This window comes from Zootoca vivipara, chromosome 11 (assembly GCF_963506605.1).
Source record: "Zootoca vivipara chromosome 11, rZooViv1.1, whole genome shotgun sequence".
NCBI classification, from domain to species: Eukaryota; Metazoa; Chordata; class Lepidosauria; order Squamata; family Lacertidae; genus Zootoca; species Zootoca vivipara.
Genome location: NC_083286.1, coordinates 54,906,397 through 54,927,985, shown reverse-complemented (window position 1 = coordinate 54,927,985; position 21,589 = coordinate 54,906,397). Strand labels below are relative to the sequence as shown.

At 44.6% G+C, this 21,589-nt stretch overlaps 1 long non-coding RNA gene across 1 annotated transcript in view; it reads right to left on the bottom strand.

Annotated features, from left to right (window-relative positions):
- Window positions 1-528: 528 nt before the first annotated feature.
- The window catches only part of LOC118077209 (uncharacterized), a 110,832-nt gene continuing 89,771 nt past the window's right edge, over window positions 529-21,589 (bottom strand). The window contains exons 2-4 of the long non-coding RNA XR_004691616.2: window positions 10,878-11,091; window positions 3,200-3,493; window positions 529-777 (exon numbers count right to left, since the gene is read on the bottom strand). This is a non-coding gene — a long non-coding RNA (uncharacterized LOC118077209). The remainder of the gene's footprint in view (window positions 778-3,199; window positions 3,494-10,877; window positions 11,092-21,589) is intronic.

Below are 21,589 nucleotides of genomic sequence, written 5' to 3'. Positions count from 1 at the left end.
GGCCCTGGGAGGTAGAATGGGAGGGGAGAAGCAATGAATAGTTCCTGGCATTCTGTCACACTTTGGTGTGACCAACACACCTAGTGTGATCAGGATGGAGCTACGCTTCAGAAGGAAGTTGGGTTCACAATGGGTAAGATAATCAGGGCTGGAAGATTGTTTTCTTTGCCTCTACAATAACCCTTGACTTTCTCCCACTCCGGTGGAATAAAAGAGAGCGCCAGTCTTGGTGACAACGTTCGTGGCAGAGATGGAGAACTTGTGGACTACAACTTCCATCAACCCTGACCATTGACCATGGTACTTGGGGCTGATGGGAGTTGAAGTCCAACCACATCTGGAGGGCAGCAGGCTCCTTATCCATGCAGTACAGTATGCAGTCTGGTCCTCACCAGCTCCCTACGTAACGCAAGCCTTCCTCTAACCACGTCCCCAGCCCACCATAATTACAGGCATTTCGCTAGCATATAGTGGCACTGAGTGGTATTTAGAGGCTTTGCTCTGTGTGATCTATAAATGTAGGTCTCGTCTATGCAGAGATGTATCCTGCTTTAAATATTTTATCAGTTACTTAAGGTGGAAAACTGTCCAAAAGGACTATGGAGAAAGCACATGGTTGGGAGGTGCATATCTGCCTATATAATGGACCTCGTCATGACATCACTTTGCTGCTACTTACCAGGCTGGGATGCACTCTCTTTAATGGTAGATGTTCTCTTCTTTCTAAATGTAGTCACTCTTCTCTTAACAGTTCTTCTGGGTTTTCCTCCCATGGTGCTTAAGAAGAAGTGAAATGAAAGTGTGTCAATAAGGAGGTCACTACATTAATTCATGTACTTATTAGCATTCCCTGTTTGCTGGAGGTTGGGGAGAAGAAAAAGAGCCACACATGATCTGATATGCAGGGCAAGAGACATCCATTGCACCAATCTGGATGTGCTCTTCAAGAAGAGTCATAGCTCAGTGGTCGAGCATCTCTGCTTTGCAGGTAGAAGGTCCTGGGTCTCCAGGGCGGGAATATCCCTCTTCTGAAACCCTAGACAGCTGCTGCCAGTCAGTGTAGACCAGGGTTTCTCAAATTTGGGTCTGCAGCTGCTTGTGGACTACAATTCCCACCATCCCTGATCACTGGCCCTGCTAGCTAGGGATGATGGGAGTTGTAGTCCGGCAACAGCTGGAGATCCAAGTTTGGGAAACCCTGGTGTAGACATTGCTGAGCTAGATGTAGCAATGGTCTGATGCGGCATAAAACAGATTCCTATTTTCCTACGACTTAGGCTGCAATCCTAATCCTGTTTACCTGAGAGTAGACCCCATTGAGTTCAATAGGTCTTACTTCTGACATTCCAGAGAACTCTGGAGATTGTAGTTCTCCCTTTCTTGTGGCAGCGTTGAGCTCACCCAACTGGTTTGCAGTTAGGTTCCCACACTGTGGATCACTTTCAGAAAATATATACCAGAAATTAAGTTAACATGACCCCATGTTTCACCCAAACTTCAGTTGTGTCACATGTCTTTCTTTATACTCCTGCATTGCAGTGGTTTGAACTAGCTGACCCCTCGGGTCCCTTTCAACTCTACAGTTCTTCGATTCTTTGTTTCTTAGTTGGCATCACAATATGTGAATCAAAAACGTAGCTCTTCATCAGCATTCAAAGTCCTCCACACTTTGCAGTGCTGTTCTCCAGCCAACTAATATGCTACAAATAGGCATATAAGGAGGACTGGTCATGTTGTGTGGATGCCTGATGATCGTCTTCCAAAACAACTCCTCTATTCCAAACTTAAAAATGGAAAGCGTAATGCTGGTGGTCAACAAAAGAGGTTTAAAGACTCTCTCAAGGCAAATCTTTAAAAAATGTAGTATAAACACCGACAACTGGGAAACACTGGCCTGCGAGCACTCCAATTGGAGAACAGCCTTTACCAAAGGTGTCATGGGCTTTGAAGACACTCAAAACTCAGGACACAAGGGAGAAACGTGCTAAGAGGAAGGCACGCTTGGCAAATCCACACCGTGATCAACTCCCGCCCAGAAACCTATGTCCTCACTGTGGAAGGACGTGTGGATCCAGAATTGGCCTCCACAGTCACCTACAGACACACCGTTAAGACCATGTTCATGGAAGACAATCTTACTCGGGTACGAGTAATCGCCAAAGAAGAAGATAATATAAATAATGTGTATATTAGTGAAATTAAGATAAAAGATTGTAACGTGTTAGGTTAAGGGAAAGTGCTTGCAAAAACATGTGTCTTCTGCGAAATTGCATCCCAGAATGTCTATGTTAAGAAAAACTGTCGCTGCAGCACTGAAGAATTTTCTTGAGGACGTTTAGAAATAAATAAATTGCAAATTGGTGTGGAAAGCTGGAAAACTGAATTTGAGGCTGGGGGGAAAACGAGAAACCAACGATTTGCCCATCTTTCCGCAAATGTGAGTTGTTCTGCCAGAAAATGTATCTCAGGATGTGGTTCTCAGGCTCCTTCTCACCCACCTCCCACCCCAAAGTAAATAAAAGAAAATGTCAAATAAACCAGTGGTTTGACGGCTGCTTTGCTTTTTCTTAATTTTCTTTCAGACCAACATATAAGGAAATAGATATAGGATAAAGACACACACACACACACACAAGCAGGGTGGGGGAGTTTGGGCCAGCTTGGAGTCTCATCGGATATCCCCCAAGGGGGAAAACGACTTGGAGAGAACTTAATTCAAAAAATCCTTTAGGCCACACGGCAGCCTAGTAAAGACTCAGACAGCGAAGAAGAGAAAAGACATCAATAAATAATCAAGGGCCTTAGACTTTTAAATGGGAATCTGAGCATTTCAACGGAAAGGTAAATTGAATCTTTTCCCCCACTACCTCCCATGCAGGTGTGCATGCATGCACAAGGCTATAAAACTTTCCTCATTGTAAATGTTGCCTGACCTTTCGACAGACAGTTTTACATGGAAATAGAAAAGTCGTCGCTTAAAACTGCTGAGAGCTGGGTTTGCCTCAGGCAAACTTCAGCTTCCAACTTTGTAAAGGTTCCCCTTTCTTTTCTTTCCTCTCCCCAATTTCCTCTGTCCATTTGCTGAGGGATAACAGAATTCTACTTAAACATTCCCAACCGCTTTCTGCCCTAGATGGCTTACTGGGACAATTGGCACCGGTGGGCAGCTAGTGGGAAACTCAGGCTCTGCCATAAATACCTGGCATTTTGAAAAGCAGGTCAATGGTCTTAAGGCGATTTTCATTCTGATCCTATTATAGCAAGCCGGTTTGTGATCCTAAACCTTTGTCGAGTTTCAGGGTTGAAATTCAATCTCATTTTAGAAAGGACTCATCAGGCCGTTTTTCTTTCTTCCCTGTCTTCATGGTCTTCAGTGAGATGTCCAATTTCATCAGCTGTTTTATTTCTTATTTATCTCACAAGATTTCTGTACTGCTTGATTGCAATAGAACCTCAAAACGGTTTATAGGAATGAATAAAGCAATACAATTATCTGTAAAAACAATTAAAGAAAGTGATTTAATTAAAAAAAGAAAATCAATTAAAATCAATGATAGGGTAGAAACCAGATTATAACACATGTCAACATTTTGCATTTTGTCTGGATATCTGAAGTGGCCAGCAGGACTTCACTCAGAACAAATACTAAACCTAAGACAGGGTGGGATTAGGGATCACCAAACCTTACAATTTCCATTACTCTCATTTTCTCATTTTATAGCCTTCAGTTCATCACATCTCCACAGCAGTTTGTGATCTTAAAAGTCCTTAGGAAAATTCACCAGCATTTTAGTGTGAATCTCTCCAAATATATACATTTGTACAGAATATTGCCTGATATACACATTTTTACAGAGCAATTTTGCATAAAATAATGCATTTTGTATGTTACTTCCACTAATATTTGCAGATGGGTGGGGGTAATAATAATAATAATAATAATAATAATAATAATAATAATAATGTTTATTATTTGTACCCCGCTCATCTGACTGGGTTGCCCCAGTCACTCTGGGTGGCTTCCAACATATATAAAAACATAATAAACTATTATTATTATTATTATTATTATTATTAACACTTTAAACTAGTTTATGCATTTTTGTTCACACTGCTCGGCTGGAGTACCATACTGCAAAATTCAGGAAAAATGCAAATTTCAAAGGGTGTCTGTGTCTTGCTTTATGCAAACTGAATCAATTTTCTTCCCCATCCCTAGTTGGAATTTTATTTTACTTCCCTCCGCTTGATAAACAGCAGCAACCTTGAACTTGGCCTGCCAGAATGTGAGCAGCCAGTGCCAGTTTGGAGTACCAGAGTTGAATAGTTTACTGCTTATATCCTTAATGGCACTGCACCAAATGTTTGCTGATTTCACCTTTGACAAAGCTGAGCAAAGGGAAGGGGTGGAATGCTCACCTTGAAAAAGTATGTCTGTAGTTCACCAGTGTTTGGAGTGGTTTAGTTCCTGGGGCAGCTTCTCGCCACCATTCTGCAGTGCTGCTCTTGGGCGTGGACCAGACGCTCAAGCTGCTCCAAAACCCATTCATGGTGACAGACTATTGCCAGCAAATAACTCCAGTATTCAAACGCTGGCACTGGTTGCCCATATGCCACGGGACGAAGTTCAAGATTCTTGCATGAATTTTGAGGGGTTTGCATACAGATGAAGGTGATGGTTGATGGGATGCAGCTGTGCGAGAGGAAGGGAAGAGAAGATATCCCAGGGTGAGAGACTGGGAGAAGAAAAGGGAGCTCCCAGGTGAGAACTGGGAGGGTTTCATCGTTTTAGGGAAGCCCTGTTTAGGGAAGTTTTTAATGTGTGGCATTTTAATGTGCTTTTAATCTTTGTTGGAAGCTGCCCAGAGTGGCTGGGGAAACCCAGCCAGATGGGCGTGGTACAAATAAATAAATAAATAATAATAATTATTATTTATTATTTACACCCCGCCCATCTGGCTGGCTTTCCCCCGCCACTCTGGGCGGCTTCCAACAAATACAGTGGTACCTCTACTTACGAATAACTCTACTTACGAATGTTTCTACTTACAAATGGAGCTCCGTCCGCCATCTTGGATGCGGTTTAGATAGGATTTTTTCTACTTACGAGTTTTTAGATAGGGTTGCTTCTACAAATTTTTTCTCCCAATGCATTCCTATGGGATTCGACTTACAAATTTTTTCGACTTACAAATGTGCATTCGGAACGCATTAAATTCGTAGGTAGAGGTACCACTGTACCAAAATACATTAAAATATCACAGATTTAAAACTTCCCTAAACAGGTCTGCCTTTAGGTGTTTTCTAAATGTCAGGTAGTTGTTTATCTCTTTGACCTCTGATGGGAGGGCGTTCCACAGGCCGGGTGCCACTACCGAGAAGGCCCTCTGCCTGGTTCCCTGTAGCTTTGCTTCTTGCAGTGAGGGAACAGCCAAAAGGCCCTCGGCGCTGGATCTCAGTGTCCGGGCTGAGCAACGCGGGTGGAGACGCTCCTTCAGGTATATAGGACCGGGGCCGTTTAGGGCTTTAAAGGTCAGCACCAACACTTTGAATTGTGCTCAGAAACGTACCGGGAGCCAATGTAGGTCTCTCAGGACCGGTGTTATATGGTCCTGGTGGCCACTCCCAGTCATTAGTCTAGCTGCCACATTCTTCTCTTTCTCTTTTTGTTTAGATAAGTTCTTTATTATTTTATTTTGTATTATGAAAGGTCTTAATAAAATCTTTTTTTAAAAAAAAAATCTTGCATTAATTTACAAGAACCTTAACAACTTGGGTCCAGGGTGCCTCAGAGACTGACGGGTCTCTCTTATCCCTGCTGAGGTCTTTAGGGGAACTGGTGTCAATAGTCCCCCATGGTTTCATACGAATCCCCAATCCGATCTCCCTTCCCCAAAGAAGCGTATCTTCACCTGCAATTGAAATCAAAGTGTTTCAAGTATTAGCTACTCTGAGGTGCAGTGTTCATAGCCAGAGCTTCTGTTTATCACCCATGGCATCCTTGTGGTCATGCTAATGCAGCCGAGTGCCAAAAGGAATTCAGATATCCTAGGTTTACTCTTCTATATCTTTACGTGTCTACTGAATAAGCAATGCCAGCACTCCTATTCCCTTACCAACAACAATATTTGGCCGTGTGCAAGGGGGCTTTATTTGGAGACCAATCTAAATCTGAAACTGAAACTATTTACCTCTTGGTCACAGAGGGACAAGTGTCCTCTATGGATGCTGAGATACAGCTAATGCGCTCTACAAAATGCAAAGGAGAGAGGGAAGCTAATTTCGACCCTCGGTTTCCTTGCCTGGTGGGAGCTCAACGGAATGTTCCAAAATATATGCAACTGTTGACTAATGCACAACCAAAGGACTCGAGATGGAACAACTTTATTCTTTCTTTGTTATTGTTCTCTGTTGTTCTGTGTTTTGTAAGATATATATATATATATAAAGCCCCCCCCCCTTTATTAGAGAGTTTTTGTTTTTCTCACTTTTTTTTTTGAAATGGGGTTTGGCGAAAATGAAATTTCAGAGGTGTGTGCCTTGGCATTGATTTTTCCATTTGTAATAACACGCAATCGCATATCTTGTTTTATATCAAGAGGATAAAAATGTCCCTAACACAGTGATCTCCATTCTGGGGTAATGGATAAAACCTGTTTATGAGATGTCATTTATTCCACAATAGACAGTAAATAAAAGCCATTTCAAGCTTCGGTTAAATCAAAGCTTGTTCGGGATTTCAGCAGATTTGCAAATTACCTTTGGGACTGTTCCGCTTGTTTTCTCACATGCTATTGACTAGCCTTGTTTTGCTACAAAGGCACCTCTCTCTCTCTCTCTCTCTCTCCCACCCCTTTGATTCTTCGGATGCTGGATTGATTTGGAGAGAAGCCTGTATAAAGGATGTACCCAAGGATGTGTTGCCTAACCTATTCTTCTTTGTCATCTTAAGAGAGATAAATGGAATTATATTTAGGGAGGAAGTAACACAAAAAGCACTTCCAATTCTCAAAACCCAGCTAGACTCTGAGCACACAGGACTAGGATCCTCTTTCAGGTTTCCCGTTTCAAATTCTCCCATTCAAAACAAAACTAAGCTCACAACTGCACCATGCATTTTAAACACATTTCTACCACTTTAGCAGTCATGGCTTCCCCCAGAGAATGGATGGTGTGGTCAGGGCCTAATTCCAACATCACCCCAGCCCTCAAACATGGGGGAAATGGCTTCCCCCTCAGTAATGTAACTATTGCTGTCAGAAAACTTCCCTAAACAGGGCTGCCTTCAGATGTCTTCTAAAAGCCAGATAGTTGTTTATTTCCTTGACATCTGATGGGAGAGCGTTCCACAGGGCGGGCGCCACTACCGAGAAGGCCCTCTGCCTGGTGCCCTGTACCCTCACTTCTTACAGTGAGGGAACCGCCAGAAGGCCCTCGGCGCTGGACCTCAGTGAACGATGGAGGTCGAGACGCTCCTTCAGGTATACCGGGCCGAGGCCGTTTAGGGTTTAAAGGTCAGCACCAACACTTTGAATTGTGCTCGGAAATGTACAGGCCTCCCATGGGCACCTGACTGGCCACTGTGAGAACAGGATGCTAGATTAGATGAGCCACTGGTCTGATCTTATGCCTGTACATGACCTTGTCTGTTGTCTTCCAACTACTAAAGGAGTAGCAAAAGTGTTAACCGGTTGCAGCAAAAACAGCGGACAGACTTGCAACACGTGAAAGGATACCTGTGGCATAAGCTTTTGTGGACTAAAGAAAACTGAGCTTTGAGGCTCAGAAGAAAAGGAGGAAAGCCTTGCTTGATCCAGGCTAAAGGCCCATCTAGTCCAGCATCCTGCTGTTGCAATGGCCGACCAAATAACTCTTCTTAGCCAAGTAAGATTGTCTTAGCCAATAACTCACTCATAGCCAAGTAAGATTGTCTTCCATAAACACGGTTTTAGTAATGTGTTCGTAAGTGACTGTGGAGGCCAATTCTGGATCCACATGTCCTTCCACAGTGGGGACATTGGTTTCCGGGCGGGAGTTGATCACCGTGTGGATTTGCCAAGCGTCAGGGGCATAGCGAGGCACCGTGACACCCAGGGCGGCAAATTGCCATGCACCCGGGGGCGCAGCGTCGCTGCGTAACAACGCATGCGTCGTAGTGTTGGATCCAGCGTGTGCATAGTCAGCATGGGGTCATGGTGACATCACAGTGACCCCGTGCTGACTGTGCACGTGCTAGATCGGACTGCGCAAATGGCGGATCCAGCTCGTGCGTAGTCAGTGTGTGTGGAACACCGTGGAGCCACCATATGCCAGCGGCACCCCAAACGGATTGCACATTTGCGGGCGGAGGTAAGGGGCGGGCCAGGGAGGCTGAGTGTCTGTCACACACACCCCGGCGTCACTTGGGGCGTACCGCCCCCGCCCCCGCTTGCTCCGCCCCTGCCAAGCGTGCCTTCCTCTTAGCACGTTTCTCCCTTGCGTTCTGAGCTGGAGTGCTCGCAGGCCAGTGTTCCCCAGTTCTCGGTATTTATACTACATTTTTTAAGCTTTGCCTTGAGACAGTCTTTAAACCTCTTTTGCTGACCACCAGCATTACGCTTTCCATTTTTAGGTTCGGAGCGACCAGATAACTACGGAAAGCCAGCAAGCAATACTGGTCTTCACATCTGTGATTCTCAGCACCTGGTATTCAGAGGCATTCTGCCTCCAACAAGGTAGGCAGAACATAGTCCTCAATGGCTAGAAGCCTCTGATGACCCTGGCCTCTCTATGCATTTGTCTAATCCTTTTTTTCCAAGCCACCCAGAAAAAAAAACTTCTGCAACAACACAATGGTTAATCTTTAAGGTGTCACGAGACTCAGAACTCCTTTTTGAAGACCGGCAGCAAACCATTCAACTTGACGTGTCGAGGGAATACTGAATTTGTGGCTCTAATTTCTTTACAGTGGTGCCTGCGAGTCTCGTTACAGTTAAACCTGTGTCAGCATTTTCATTAGAAACTGAGTTTTGATTTATCACCCTGGCTGTAAAAATTTGCTCCTGGCTGAAACTTGGCGTAAGGTCTTAGAGTAAGGGAAAACATTTTCTTTCTGTTTTTCTCTTTCTTTCTTTCTTTCTCTTCTATTTTTTTGTTTGTTTAAAATGCTGGCTTGAAAGAAGTCCTACCGGCCTCTGGCCTCATCCAGAAGGGCTCTCCTTATGCTCTTAGTATAGGCCTAGATTTTGGATGATTTTTATTCCAATTTTTCCTTCTAGATTTAAATCTGATGACCTCTCAATTTCATTTTATGTCTGTAACTTCCCCAGAGATGTATATACTTGAGTAGAAGCATAGTGTCCAGATCAAGGGAAGTCATAGTACTGCTCTCTATTCCAGCTTGGTCAGACCACACCTAGAGTCTTATGAACATAAGATCCAAACAGTCTCAGGTCCTTGTATACCCCAGACGCATACCAACCAAATAATCATACTAGCCCAACCTCCTGCAATGCAGGAATATACAGCTGTTTCTAAGGGATGCGGGTGGCGCTGTGGTCTAAACCACAGAGCCTAGGGCTTGCCGATCAGAAGGTCGGCGGTTCAAATCCTTGTGATGGGGTGAGCTCCCGTTGTTCAGTCCCTGCTCCGGCCAACCTAGCAGTTCGAAAGCACGTCAAAGTGCAAGTAGATAAATAGGTACCACTCTGGTAGGATGGTAAATGGCATTTCCGTGTGCTGCTCTGGTTCGCCAGACACGGCTTAGTCATGCTGGCCACATGACCCGGAAGCTGTCTGCAGACAAACGCCGGCTCCCTCGGCCTATAGAGTGAGATGAGCGCCACAATCCCAGAGATGTCCGCAGCTGGACCTAATGGTCAGGGGTACCTTTACCTTTTACAGCTGTTCCTTATGAACAGGCACCCCCAAACTCGGCCCTCCAGACGTTTTGGGACTACAATTCCCATCATCCCTGGGATTACACTGACTGACTCACTGACTGACTCACTCACTCCCCATCCTCCCCCAATTTCAATGTCTAAAGCAGGCATCCCCAAACTTTGGCCCTCCAGATGTTTTGGACTACAATTCCCATCATCCCTGACCACTGGTCCTGTTAGCTAGGGGTGATGGGAGTTGTAGTCCCAAAACATCTGGAGGGCCGAGTTTGGGGGTGCCTGCTCATGAGGATTGAACCTGCAACCTTGGCGTTATCTGAACCATTCTGTAACCCACTGAGCTATCCAGCTCAGTGACCATCTGCTTCCACACAAGGGAAAGAGTTTGAGTAACAGCAATGGGCAAAGTGAGTCAGTCAGTCAGTGACCTCCCAGCAATGGGAGTGAGTCAGTCAGTCAGTCAGTCAGTGTAATCCCAGGGATGATGGGAATTTTAGTCCCAAAACGTCTGCCCACTGCCTTACCTCCATTCCCCTTGGTGCTTTAAATTGCACCTCATGCTCCCTATTTTAGACATGGCTGGAGCGCATCCATGCTTAAAGAACTGTGTTGGGTTTCATCCTGGGGAACAGCTTGTGTCCATCATTCAGAAGACCAAAAAAATATTTTTTTAAAAAATCACCTTGTATGTGTTTACCTTTTAAAGAGTTGTGCTGGGTTTTCAATACATGGGGGTTAGCACAATAAGAGATGGGCTTTAGGGAGAAATCACCGCCCCCTAGTCTAGCCCACAAGATCCAGCCAGCGGCAGGAGAGGAAGCCCTTGCAAGAATCTAGCAGCAGGCGGAGAAATGTGCATTCGAGTTAAAGAGTAGGAGTCGTTTAACGCTCCCAAAGTGTCATTAGCGGTAACCTGTCACATAAAACGAGGTGTCAGATTTCCATTTTCATCTGAACTTCAGGTGTTTAGTAATCCAGAAGCTTTATTTAAGGACTGACCTTTGACCGGGGCTGTCACTCCAATTGCGAGTTGTTGATAGCCACTGGGAATCGATGGACAACATGAAGGTCACTTCCGCGAAAAAACTGTGGCTATCAATGTGTCAGTTCCAATGAAGGATTATAACCAAGCGGCAGAAAAGCAAATCTGGGGGTTGCCAGCACTTCGCTTCCCTCCTGGGCTGAGTCTCCCGTCTCCTTGCTCTCTCATTAACTATTTGGGAGAGAGACAAATAGATATAAACGGGTATTAAATAACATGCATTTCCAAAGACAAACTGAATTTTCTGCTCCAGGGGGGATATATCCAGTGGGCTTCATTTAGAATCCTAACGCTCTGCTGTCCCAGATATGTGGAAGAGCTGAGGTTTATTTCTATACTTAAAGCAAAAGGTGTCAGAATAATTTTGCAAGGGAGGTGGTAGCAGGAAGCCTAGTATTGGGGAGATAAAGGGTGCAACTAAATGGGTGTCCTCATGCCTGCAAGGTTTAGCTTTTCTTTTCTTGCAGAACCCACCTAAGATAGTCGACATCAAGATGTCAGCCGATTTTGTACCCATCTAATCCAGGCTTTGACATTCTGGTGTTGTCAACTACCCATCTGTGGTATCTTAGTGGCCCATTTGCAACATTGAGCCCCCCCTCCTCAAATCTTGAAGCACCATTGAGTTGTATCCCATGCTGGTCTTTTTCTTTTCTACTCAGAGGAGACCTGTTGATAATCATCAGTAATGATCAAAATCAGTAATAACAGGGTTCAATCCTATAGATCAAAGAAAGCTTGGGCAAAAAAGTGTGGGTAGTAGTCCACTAAGTTTTACTTACAGAGTAGACCCACTGAAATTACCGTGTTTCTCATATTATAAGACACGTCTTATATTTTTTCCTCAAAAAACACACACTATGGCTTAGTAATAGACACAACTAACTTGGGCCCATTCATTTCAATGGGTCTACTCTAAGTAGGTCCAATATTGGCTGCATCCCATTTTAATTTTTAATTTTTTCAAAGTTCATTTTTACCTAGAAGGTGAATGCCATGCAAGGTTTAATCAATGTTGTCTTTCACTTAAAGGGCCTAAATGAGATATAATGTTAAATTTTTTTGAGCGGAGTCAAAATTTATCAGAAATAATTTTCAGATAATTTTCTAGCATTTCTCTCTCTGCCTCCCTCTTTTTTCTTCTCCCCCCCCCCCTCAAACTGTTGGAGAATTCTTCCTCCCTCAGAGCACAGAATCATAGTATTATACAATTGCAGAGGGTCATCTAGTGCAATTCTCTGCAATGCTGGAAACACAGCTAAAGAACCCAACAGATGACCATCCAACCTCTGCACCACCTTCCGAGGGAGTCTGCTCCACAGTCGAACAGCTCTTATTGTCAGAAAGTTCTTCCTTATGTTTAGCATATTCACGCATGCACCAATGTCATCCCCTGAAATTTTGTTGTTGTTTAGTCGTTTAGTCATGTCCGACTCTTCGTGACCCCATGGACCATAGCACGCCAGGCACTCCTGTCTTGCACAGCCTCCCGCAGTTTGGTCAAACTCATGTTCGTAGCTTCGAGAACACTGTCCAACCATCTTGTCTTCTGACGTCCCCTTCTCCTAGTGCCCTCAATCTTTCCCAACATCAGGGTCTTTTCCAGGGAGTCTTCTCATGAGGTGGCCAAAGTATTGGAGCCTCAGCTTCACGATCTGTCCTTCCAGTGAGCACTCGGGGCTGATTTCCTTCAGAATGGATAGGTTTGATCTTCTTGCAGTCCATGGGACTCTCAAGAGTCTCCTCCAGCACCACAATTCAAAAGCATCAATTCTTCGGCGATCAGCCTTCTTTATGGTCCAGCTCTCACTTCCATACATCACTACTGGGAAAACCATAGCTTTAACTATACGGACGTTTGTCGGCAAGGTGATGTCTCTGCTTTTAAAGATGCTGTCTAGGTTTGTCATTGCTTTTCTCCCAAGAAGCAGGCGTCTTTTAATTTCGTGACTGCTGTCACCATCTGCAGTGATCAAGGAGCCCAAGAAGGTGAAATCTCTCACTGCCTCCATTTCTTCCCCTTCTATTTGCCAGGAGGTGATGGGACCAGTGGCCATGATCGTGGTTTTTTTGATGTTGAGCTTCAGACCATATTTTGCGCTCTCCTCTTTCACCCTCATTAAAAGGTTCTTTAATTCTTCCTCGCTTTCTGCCATCAAGGTTGTGTCATCTGCATATCTGAGGTTGTTGATATTTCTTCCGGCAATCTTAATTCCGGCTTGGGATTCATCTAGTCCAGCCTTTCGCATGATGAATTCTGCATATAAGTTAAATATCTGCATATAAGTTAAATATCCCCTGAAATAGAGTCCATAATTCTGGGCAGGAGGTCATATTTTCACACTGCCCTAAATGCATGCAGATGTGGAACATACATTGTTTTGTTTAAAAAAATAACTTGGTGGGGGAGGCACCAAGACTTCAGCATGTCAAAGCAGCTCTCCAGGTGGGGTATTGATAAACTGGCTTCCCAACAGGTGGGCTGCCATTGTTTATTGGGAGGGAGAAGGGGAACAGCAAGGCAGAAGGGAGGTCAGTATGGTGCAAACACATCAGTAGATGCTATCTGCCAGTGTCTTTGCACCACACCAACCTCCCCATTCCTTCCTTCCGGGTAAGCAACAGTGACACACCTGCCAGGAAACCAGCATGGTGGTTCTACGCCACCTGGCAAAGCACTTATGGTAGCAGACAGGGTGAAAATCAAGCCCTGCTTCCCCAGCTGCCATGCATGTGCCCAGGAGGGAAACTGCCACTATTACCAATTGCAACACTGAGTCAGGCAACAGGCATGCCCATTCTGTGGACCCAGCTCCACATTTAGGAGGGAGGGTTATAATAGCTCTGAAGTGGGGTGGGGAGCAATTTTAGCAAGACTGTGGCACAGGAGGGCAGGATTAGCTCCTCCTCCCCACATGCTGTTGTCACATGCCTCATTCCTCCCATTCCGTGCCTGTTATTTTTAAAAGAACAAGACACAAGGCATTCACACATACAAGTGAACCCTTAGTAACTAGGGCCACTTCCAGACTGTTAAGAAAATACTGTAAGAACATAAGAATAGCCTGCTGGATCAGGCCAATGGCCCACCTCATCCAGCATCCTGTTCTCACATTGGCCAACCAGATGCCTGAGGGAACTAGCAAGCAGGATTCAAGCACCACAACACTCTCCCTTCTTGCAACTGGGATTCAGAAGTACTGCTGTCTCCAGCTGAAGCTAGGAGCCACTGAGAGCCTTAAACTCCATGTGTTATTTTCATGTGAACTCGGTAAAATACACTGACAAATTCAGGTTGTGCAATAATACAGTAGTTGAGAAGACTCGTGCAACACATCTGCTTTCTAAAAAGATAGGGCTTTTGCTATATGGAAAGTGGCAAGAAAATGAACGGGAAAGAATGGGATGCTTGCTTTGACACAGTGTCATCTAACCTCCCTGAAAACAATTCAGAATGACTTCTCATTAAAGGGGCTAAATGATTGAAACCCTGAACTCAAGACTGTGACATTTTGTGATAGGTCGTGCTTGTTATTTTATAACCCCGATTGCAGAATTTTCGTGCTAATTAAGATTGGGATGCCAAATGGTTTTTAATTCACATGCGCGCGCACACCTCCCTATCTCTAATGGCATTTAAACAGAAGGCATTGCAAACAAGAGGTTTTTCTTACTTACTTTTTAAAGGGATTGTTTTATCCCCAGATTCAAAAAATTTTTGCAGCCGTGGAACCAAACGGGAGGCCTCACCTTGAGGCCTTGAGTTCATCTATACTAGTATTCCACTATGTAAACAGAGGCTGCAGGGAATTAGTTTCATTTGAAATTAATTCAAGAGAAGAGGGATTGTGTTACATGTTGCCCAACTCATCAGTGGCTGGGCCCATAGTGTGAATTCACCCAAGAGGAGAGTTCCAGCTGAGTAACTCTTTAGAACATATCGGGCATCTGGTCGTATCCATGACATAAACTATATGAAATTGGAACCTTGAGTGATCAAAGGCAGAGCTCGGCCAATGAGAGCGAAAGGTGGCCTTAATTCAACATTAATATTTCTCTGCTCATATTTGGGTTCAGGAACTGGATGAGTGAATCAGGCTGCCTGCCCCTGACTGCCTTGTAAATGTTTGCCAAGTGTGGAATGATGGCATATTGCAAGTGTGTTGTTTTAGCACTATACAGATCCATTGATTCATTATTGTTTGGTTGTAAACTTTGTGAGCTAGCTAGATAGATAGATGGATAGATAGATAGATAGATAGATGATAGATAGATAGATGATAGATAGATAGATAGATAGATAGATAGATAGATAGATAGATAGATAGAGTGGTACCTCTGGTTACAAACTTAATTCGTTCCGGAGGTCCGTTCTAAACCTGAGGTACCACTATAGCTAATGGGGCCTCCCGCTGCCTCCGGCACGCAATTTCTGTTCTCATCCTGAGGTAAAGTTCTTAACCCGAGGTACTACTTCCGGGTTAGCAGAGTCTGTAACCCGAAGTGTTTGTAATTTGAAGTACCACTGTAGATAGATAGAAAGAATTTCAGTATGTCTCCTTGAGTGGCTTTGAGAAAAGATTAACAACAGCAGCAATGTTATTATTATTGTGGGTATAATTCAATGTTATACTATGATTACCAACTTCTCAATAAAAGCATTGCATCTTACCAGATGAAGCAATCTCCCCTCTTCTCCATCTGCATGCTGTTCTTGGGGTTCGCTGACCTCCCCCAAGTCAATTGGGGGGGGGGAGCACCAGGGCAGTATACGGAGAAGAGAGGAAGGGAAAGTACCGCTGTATACATGGAAGTCCTTACCCAAGGCGTGCACTGATGAAACACTTTAGGTGAATGTGTTTAAAAAGCTCTAAACACAACTGCTTTTCCCAAGAGAAAACAACCTGTTGATAGGGATTAGGAGGAAAGGAGCTTCACCACTCAAAAACGCTCCCCCCCCCCCAAGCATTGGAGACGCAAACACTTGTTCAGAACCAGAGCAGAAGAAGAATAGCTTAGAGGTGAGGCTGTTGAGATGGCGGTCCTATGCTTCTCTCCTGCAGGTTCTTCCCCTGAATTTGCTTTTCTCTAGGAAAGTCAGGTGCTGGGCTTCTGTCGTGTGTCTCCCTGATTCTACCAATTCCTCCCCGGTCTCAACCACTGTCGAGATTTAGATTGTAAGCTCCTTGGGGGCAGAGTGCTGTCTTTTCAGGACTGGAACTCTCTAAACCAAGCCTTTGCCAACCTGGTACCTTTTGAGATGTTTTGCCTGCAGGTCCCATCAGCTGGAGCCGATGGAAGTTTAAGCCCAAAGCAATTTGGGTCCAAACAATTGCTCTGGAGTACAAGGACCAGGTGGAATCTATTGCCTATCTCCACTCCCTACCCAACAGCCCCCTAGGCCACTTCCCATGGGTCCCCAAAACACCAACCACCTGAAGCAGATTTTCAAGGGGCAAAGCGTCTGCTGAGGGAACGAGACGTAGGTGGTAAATGCTGCTCCTCTTCTGCTGGTGGGTAGGATTCCAGTAGAATATTAGCTAGGATCTAAGCCAGAGTATAGAAACAACATCTCTCTCCCTATCACTGCAATGGTTGGAAGCACACAGCAGACGATGGCGAGGATAATCTTTATCAATTGGCAATAACAACAACCTTTAATCAACCCCAAATGGGCACTTCCCAACATTGCTCCTGAAATGTGGAATACCCCTCCTTCTACCATACACGAGGCATCGTCTATCCATCACTTGACATCTCGTAACACCATTATATTTTGGGGTGGCATCCTATAATTAATGAACTCCTGCTTTTATCTTTTATAACACCATTTTCCTGGTTTTTATGCGGCATCTCTGTTTTTATATTGTATCTTTGTATACTGTACAGAGTTGTTGTTTTTTAAACCAATTAAGGGATTTAGAATCAATCAATCAATGGGCAATTAAATATAGCATTTCAAGAGGGGTGCCCATGTTAATCTTTTGCAGCGAAAACGTCAAGGAATCTTTCAAATGCATCGTGGCGTAAGCATTTCATGGACTCAGGGCCACTCCATCAGCAGCATAGGAAAAAAAAACTTAGTTGGCAGACATATAAAGGAGAAGGCTGTAAGTTGGGAGATGAGTGGCAATGAAATGCAAACATTACAGTCAGTGATTTTAAAAAGCTCAAATGTACGCTAAATAGAATTGCAAATATAAAATGTGATTTGCTTTCCCCTTGTTGCTTAGTCCGGGGACAAATTTACACCATACATTTAAAGCACTGTGATACCACTTTGTACACTCATTGCTTGCCCCCAATGAATCATGGGAGCTGTAGTTTATTCAGGGTGCCGAGCTTTGTTAGGAGACTCCTCTGCCCCTCACAGAGCTGTGCTTCCCAGGGTGGTTCAACAGTCAATCCCTCTTCCCAGAGACCTTTGGGAACTGTAGCTCCATGAGGAGAATAGGGGGGGGTGTCCAGCAGCTCTCGGCACCCTGAAAGAACTACAACTCCCAGGATTCTTTAGCAAAAGCCATGACTGCTTAAAGAGGCAGGGTGCGAACGTGACCTGAGACGGCCTCGACGGCAACGAGGAATTATCCGGCTTATTGGCATAAATGATGCCCGAGCGCCGCGACAGCAGTGGCAGTGGTGAAAAGGCATGGCTGCCTATTCTCAATTTGTGGCAGTGGAGATCCCCGAGCCCAGGCCTGGAAGCAGCCCGAGCTTCTGTGCAATAAAGCAGCAGTGAGAAAAGCTCAGAGTAATTAAGTGGCTGACGCGCAGAAGAAACCGTTACAAAGAATTGACTAAATTGCCCATTCATTAGTAGCACGGCATGGAAGGAGAATTACAAGTAGACAATAGAGCCAGCGGTAATTCAATCTAACCTTGTACTTACAGAAAACAATGAGATAATGAACAGAAAAATTACCAGGCACATATTGCATTTTGTGAAGGGGAGGAAGGAGGGAGGAGGGGAGGGAATGGAGAGCGCTAATGTGGGGTGGGGGAGAGAGAGAGAGCTGGAGAGAGAATGGGGGGCAGGGCGTGGTGGGAGTGGGAGGGGGGCCCTGGCACATGTGATGCTAATAGCAACACTCAAGCTGAGCAAACATTTCTCCAACACAATCATTGCGCTCCGTCGAAGGGCCTCTGGGGAGCAGAGGCGAGGCTAGATCGTGAGCAAAAAAATGTAATTTATAAGGCGTCTGCGGACTGGAATGTATCATCGGATCCGCTTGCTGACGCTCAATTGATATGTAGTTGATTTCAAACAACACCCCCCGGGCGCCCACAGGGAACATTTTTTAGATTTTACGCTTGGATATATCTGTTTAACTCGCCATTTACCAAAACGATGGCTGATGACAGCACAAACAAGTCACTCTGGTGAAGAGAGAGAGAGAGAGAGAGAGAGAGAGAGAGAGAGAGAGAGAGAGAGAGAGAGAGAGAGAGAGAGAGAGACTGGAAGAAGCTGCACGCAACACACAAATAAATCCCCCGAGTCTCGGAACTCTACCGGGTACATGTAGAAATGGGAGATAGAGTTATCTATGAAAAACAGATATATTTATTTAAAATCATCAGAACATAAGACAAGGCCTGCCAGATTGGACCAAGGGTCCATTTAGACCAGTGTCTTCCATTTATTTTAAAACACCTCCCATTTATTAAAAACATGTCTCCCGGACCCTTCCAAAACCTCAAATGGGCTTGGCACCAAATATTAAAAACCAAAACAGTGTTGTTTTTTTAAAGGCACCAGTAAAAATAATGTTAAAGAGCAACGTTTTGTTGATTAATTGATCAGAAAATTTGATCAAATGAAAACATTTTGTTAGGGGATGAATGAATCGAGAATGTTTTGATGGGCTGAAAGAAAGTGTGCTTCCAATTCAACGGACAGCTGATTGGAAAAGTGCTGGATTATTTTTAAATGGGAAGACTGGTGACAACCGCGTAAATCAAGCGACGATATAAAAGAGGTGCCAGAGAGAAGGGGAGATGCCTCTTCAAAGATGGCACCTGAGAGATACAGGGACATCCTATGAAAACAAAGTACGGTTTTCAAATCTGTGACCATCTTGCTGCAATGTTTCCTAGAGTGGCAGGATGGCAGAGAGGTCAAGGCCAATCTGGTGCCCCCTACTGGTGCGCCTGCGCAGACCCAAGCTCACAGTTGCCTTGACTCATCCTTGCACTGTTCAGGTAGGATGAATCTACACTATCACCCACCATTCCCAGCCACTCCTGAATGTTTCACAGATGAAAATAAGGATGTTGTTTCACTTGAGTGCATGGAGCCAGCAGATGACTCTGGAATCCAAAGCCATGCACAGCAGTGAAAACAGAGGAGCTATTGTGCATAAGTGGGTGGAGATGTTGTTGTTGTTGTTGTTGTTGTTGTTGTTGTTGTTGTTGTTATAACATTCTATACCACCCTTCATCCAAAGATCGCAGGGTGTTTTCCAATATATAAACACAAAAATACATTCAAAAACACACAGTTCAAGAGGCCATAGATACAGTGGTGCCTCGCTAGACGAATTTAATTCGTTCCATGGGTCTTTTCTTATAACGAAAAATTTGTCTAGCGAATCCCATAGGAATGCATTGAATTTTTTTGAATTTTTTTTGCCCATAGGAACGCATTAATTGAATTTCAATGCATTCCTATGGGAAACCGCGATTCGCTAGACGAATTTTTCATAAAACGAATTTGTCTAGCGAGGCAACCTCCGCTCGAAAAATCCTTTCGTTAAGCGGAAATTTCGTTAAGCGGGGCATTCGTTAAGCGAGGCACCACTGTATGTTTAAATCAGTCAAAGTCTTGGGAGAAGAGGAATGTTTTTGCCTGGCGCCTAAAGATATGTAATGAAGGTACCAGGCAAAGCTCCCTGCAGGGAGCATTCGACAAGCAGGGAGCCACTGCAGAAAAGGCCCACACTCGTGTTCCCACCCTCTGGACTTCTTGTGAAGGAGGCACACAAAAAGGGCCTCTGATCATGATTGTAGGGTCCAGGTCACTTCATATGAGGAGAGACAGTCTTTGAGCTATTGCAGTCCTCAGGCTTTATAGGTTGAAACCAGCACTTTGAATTGGGCCCAGAAACTAATTGGCAGCCAGTGCAGTCAGGTCAGGATGCTCAAACCATCTTGTCCTGGTGAGCAACCTGGCCTCTGAATTCTACACCAGCTAAAGTTTCTAAACCATATAAGGCATGTTTCTGCCTATCTTTACATTTGTCAAAGATTGAGCCGGCAGTAAATCACACTGTTCAAAGTTGGAGTTAACTCTTTATTGGCAAAAACACAAGCTTCACTGACCTGGCTGAGTGTCAGGCCTAATGAGCACTGCAGCTCATCTCCAGTATGTCTTACCCATGAATCAGTTGCTGAGACGAAAATTCCCACAGTAATCTAAGTCCCCTCCTCTCCAGGGGTTTTTCCAAGCAATTGGAGAATGCACCTGTGTGCAGCCTGCTGCTGCTCCGCCCATTTCAGCCCTCTTCTGGTTCTGGGAGGCAAGGCGGGAGGGGAGCTGGTCGCAGGAGGAGGGGGAGACCCCTGTGACTCTTCACCAGCCAGACTCATCTCCACCTCTTGGCCTTCTTCCCCTCCAGTTTCAGCTTCTGCTTCTGCTTCTGGACTTCTCTCTGCCACAGACTCTGCCAGCTCACAAAGCCCTGTAACCTCTTCAGCTTCTGATGCCTCCTCTTCCCTGTCTCCCCCCTCTTCTCTCTCTGACCACCCATTGTTGTCCCACAACCAATGCCCAGGCTCTGAGCCTTCTTCTTTTGGGGGGTCCCCAGCTGGTACCTCCCACCATTCCTCTGCGTCCAACCAGTCCATGACAACTTCTCTGTCAGAAGCTGTTGCACTCTCTCTCTCTCTCTCTCTCTCTCTCTCTCTCTCTCTCTCTCTCTCTCTCTCTCTCTCTCTCTCTCTGTGTGTGTGTGTGTGTCCGTCCAAATGAAGAGCAAACAGCCTGTGTAAATTTGCATTAACTAATATTGCCTCTTTTATATTTCTGAGCTGGCAGTTCAAGCAACAAACCTTCTTTTCTTTTCTTTAACTTTAGGTCTGGCATTTTGTGTAAATAAATATCTCAGTCATTTCAGACACCATGTTCCTGGTTAAACTCTCCAAGCTGTGATTTGCTATTCATGCTACCCGAAAAAGGAACGAAAAAAGGAACATGTGATTCCTTTGCAAAAAAAACAAAAAACAAAACAAAGGAAGAAAGATGATAGATGATGATAGATGATAGATAGATAGATAGATAGATGATAGATAGATAGATAGATAGATGATAGATAGATGATTCCTGATTTCCATCCCCATACTAAGAAACATCACCTAGGGATGGAATACATACTTACGAGTTGAAATATGGTGATTCCATAGACTGTTAGTATTTCAGCACAAAAGGTTTTCTGATTCACAGGCTAGCGAGTGATTGTGCAGGATCTGAAGGATTGTCGCTAAAGCTGCATCAAATGGTTTGGAATAAACATTACCTGTGGCGCATATTGCCATGTAACTTAATAAGCTTGACATGAGCTTTCCACGGGTGGGAGTAGGGAGCCAAGCAATAGTGGGATTAAGAATGCAGCTTCAGGTTAGGGGGCGCTTTGCTCTGCCCACCCCACCCCTCCTTGCAAAGTTATTTAGTTGC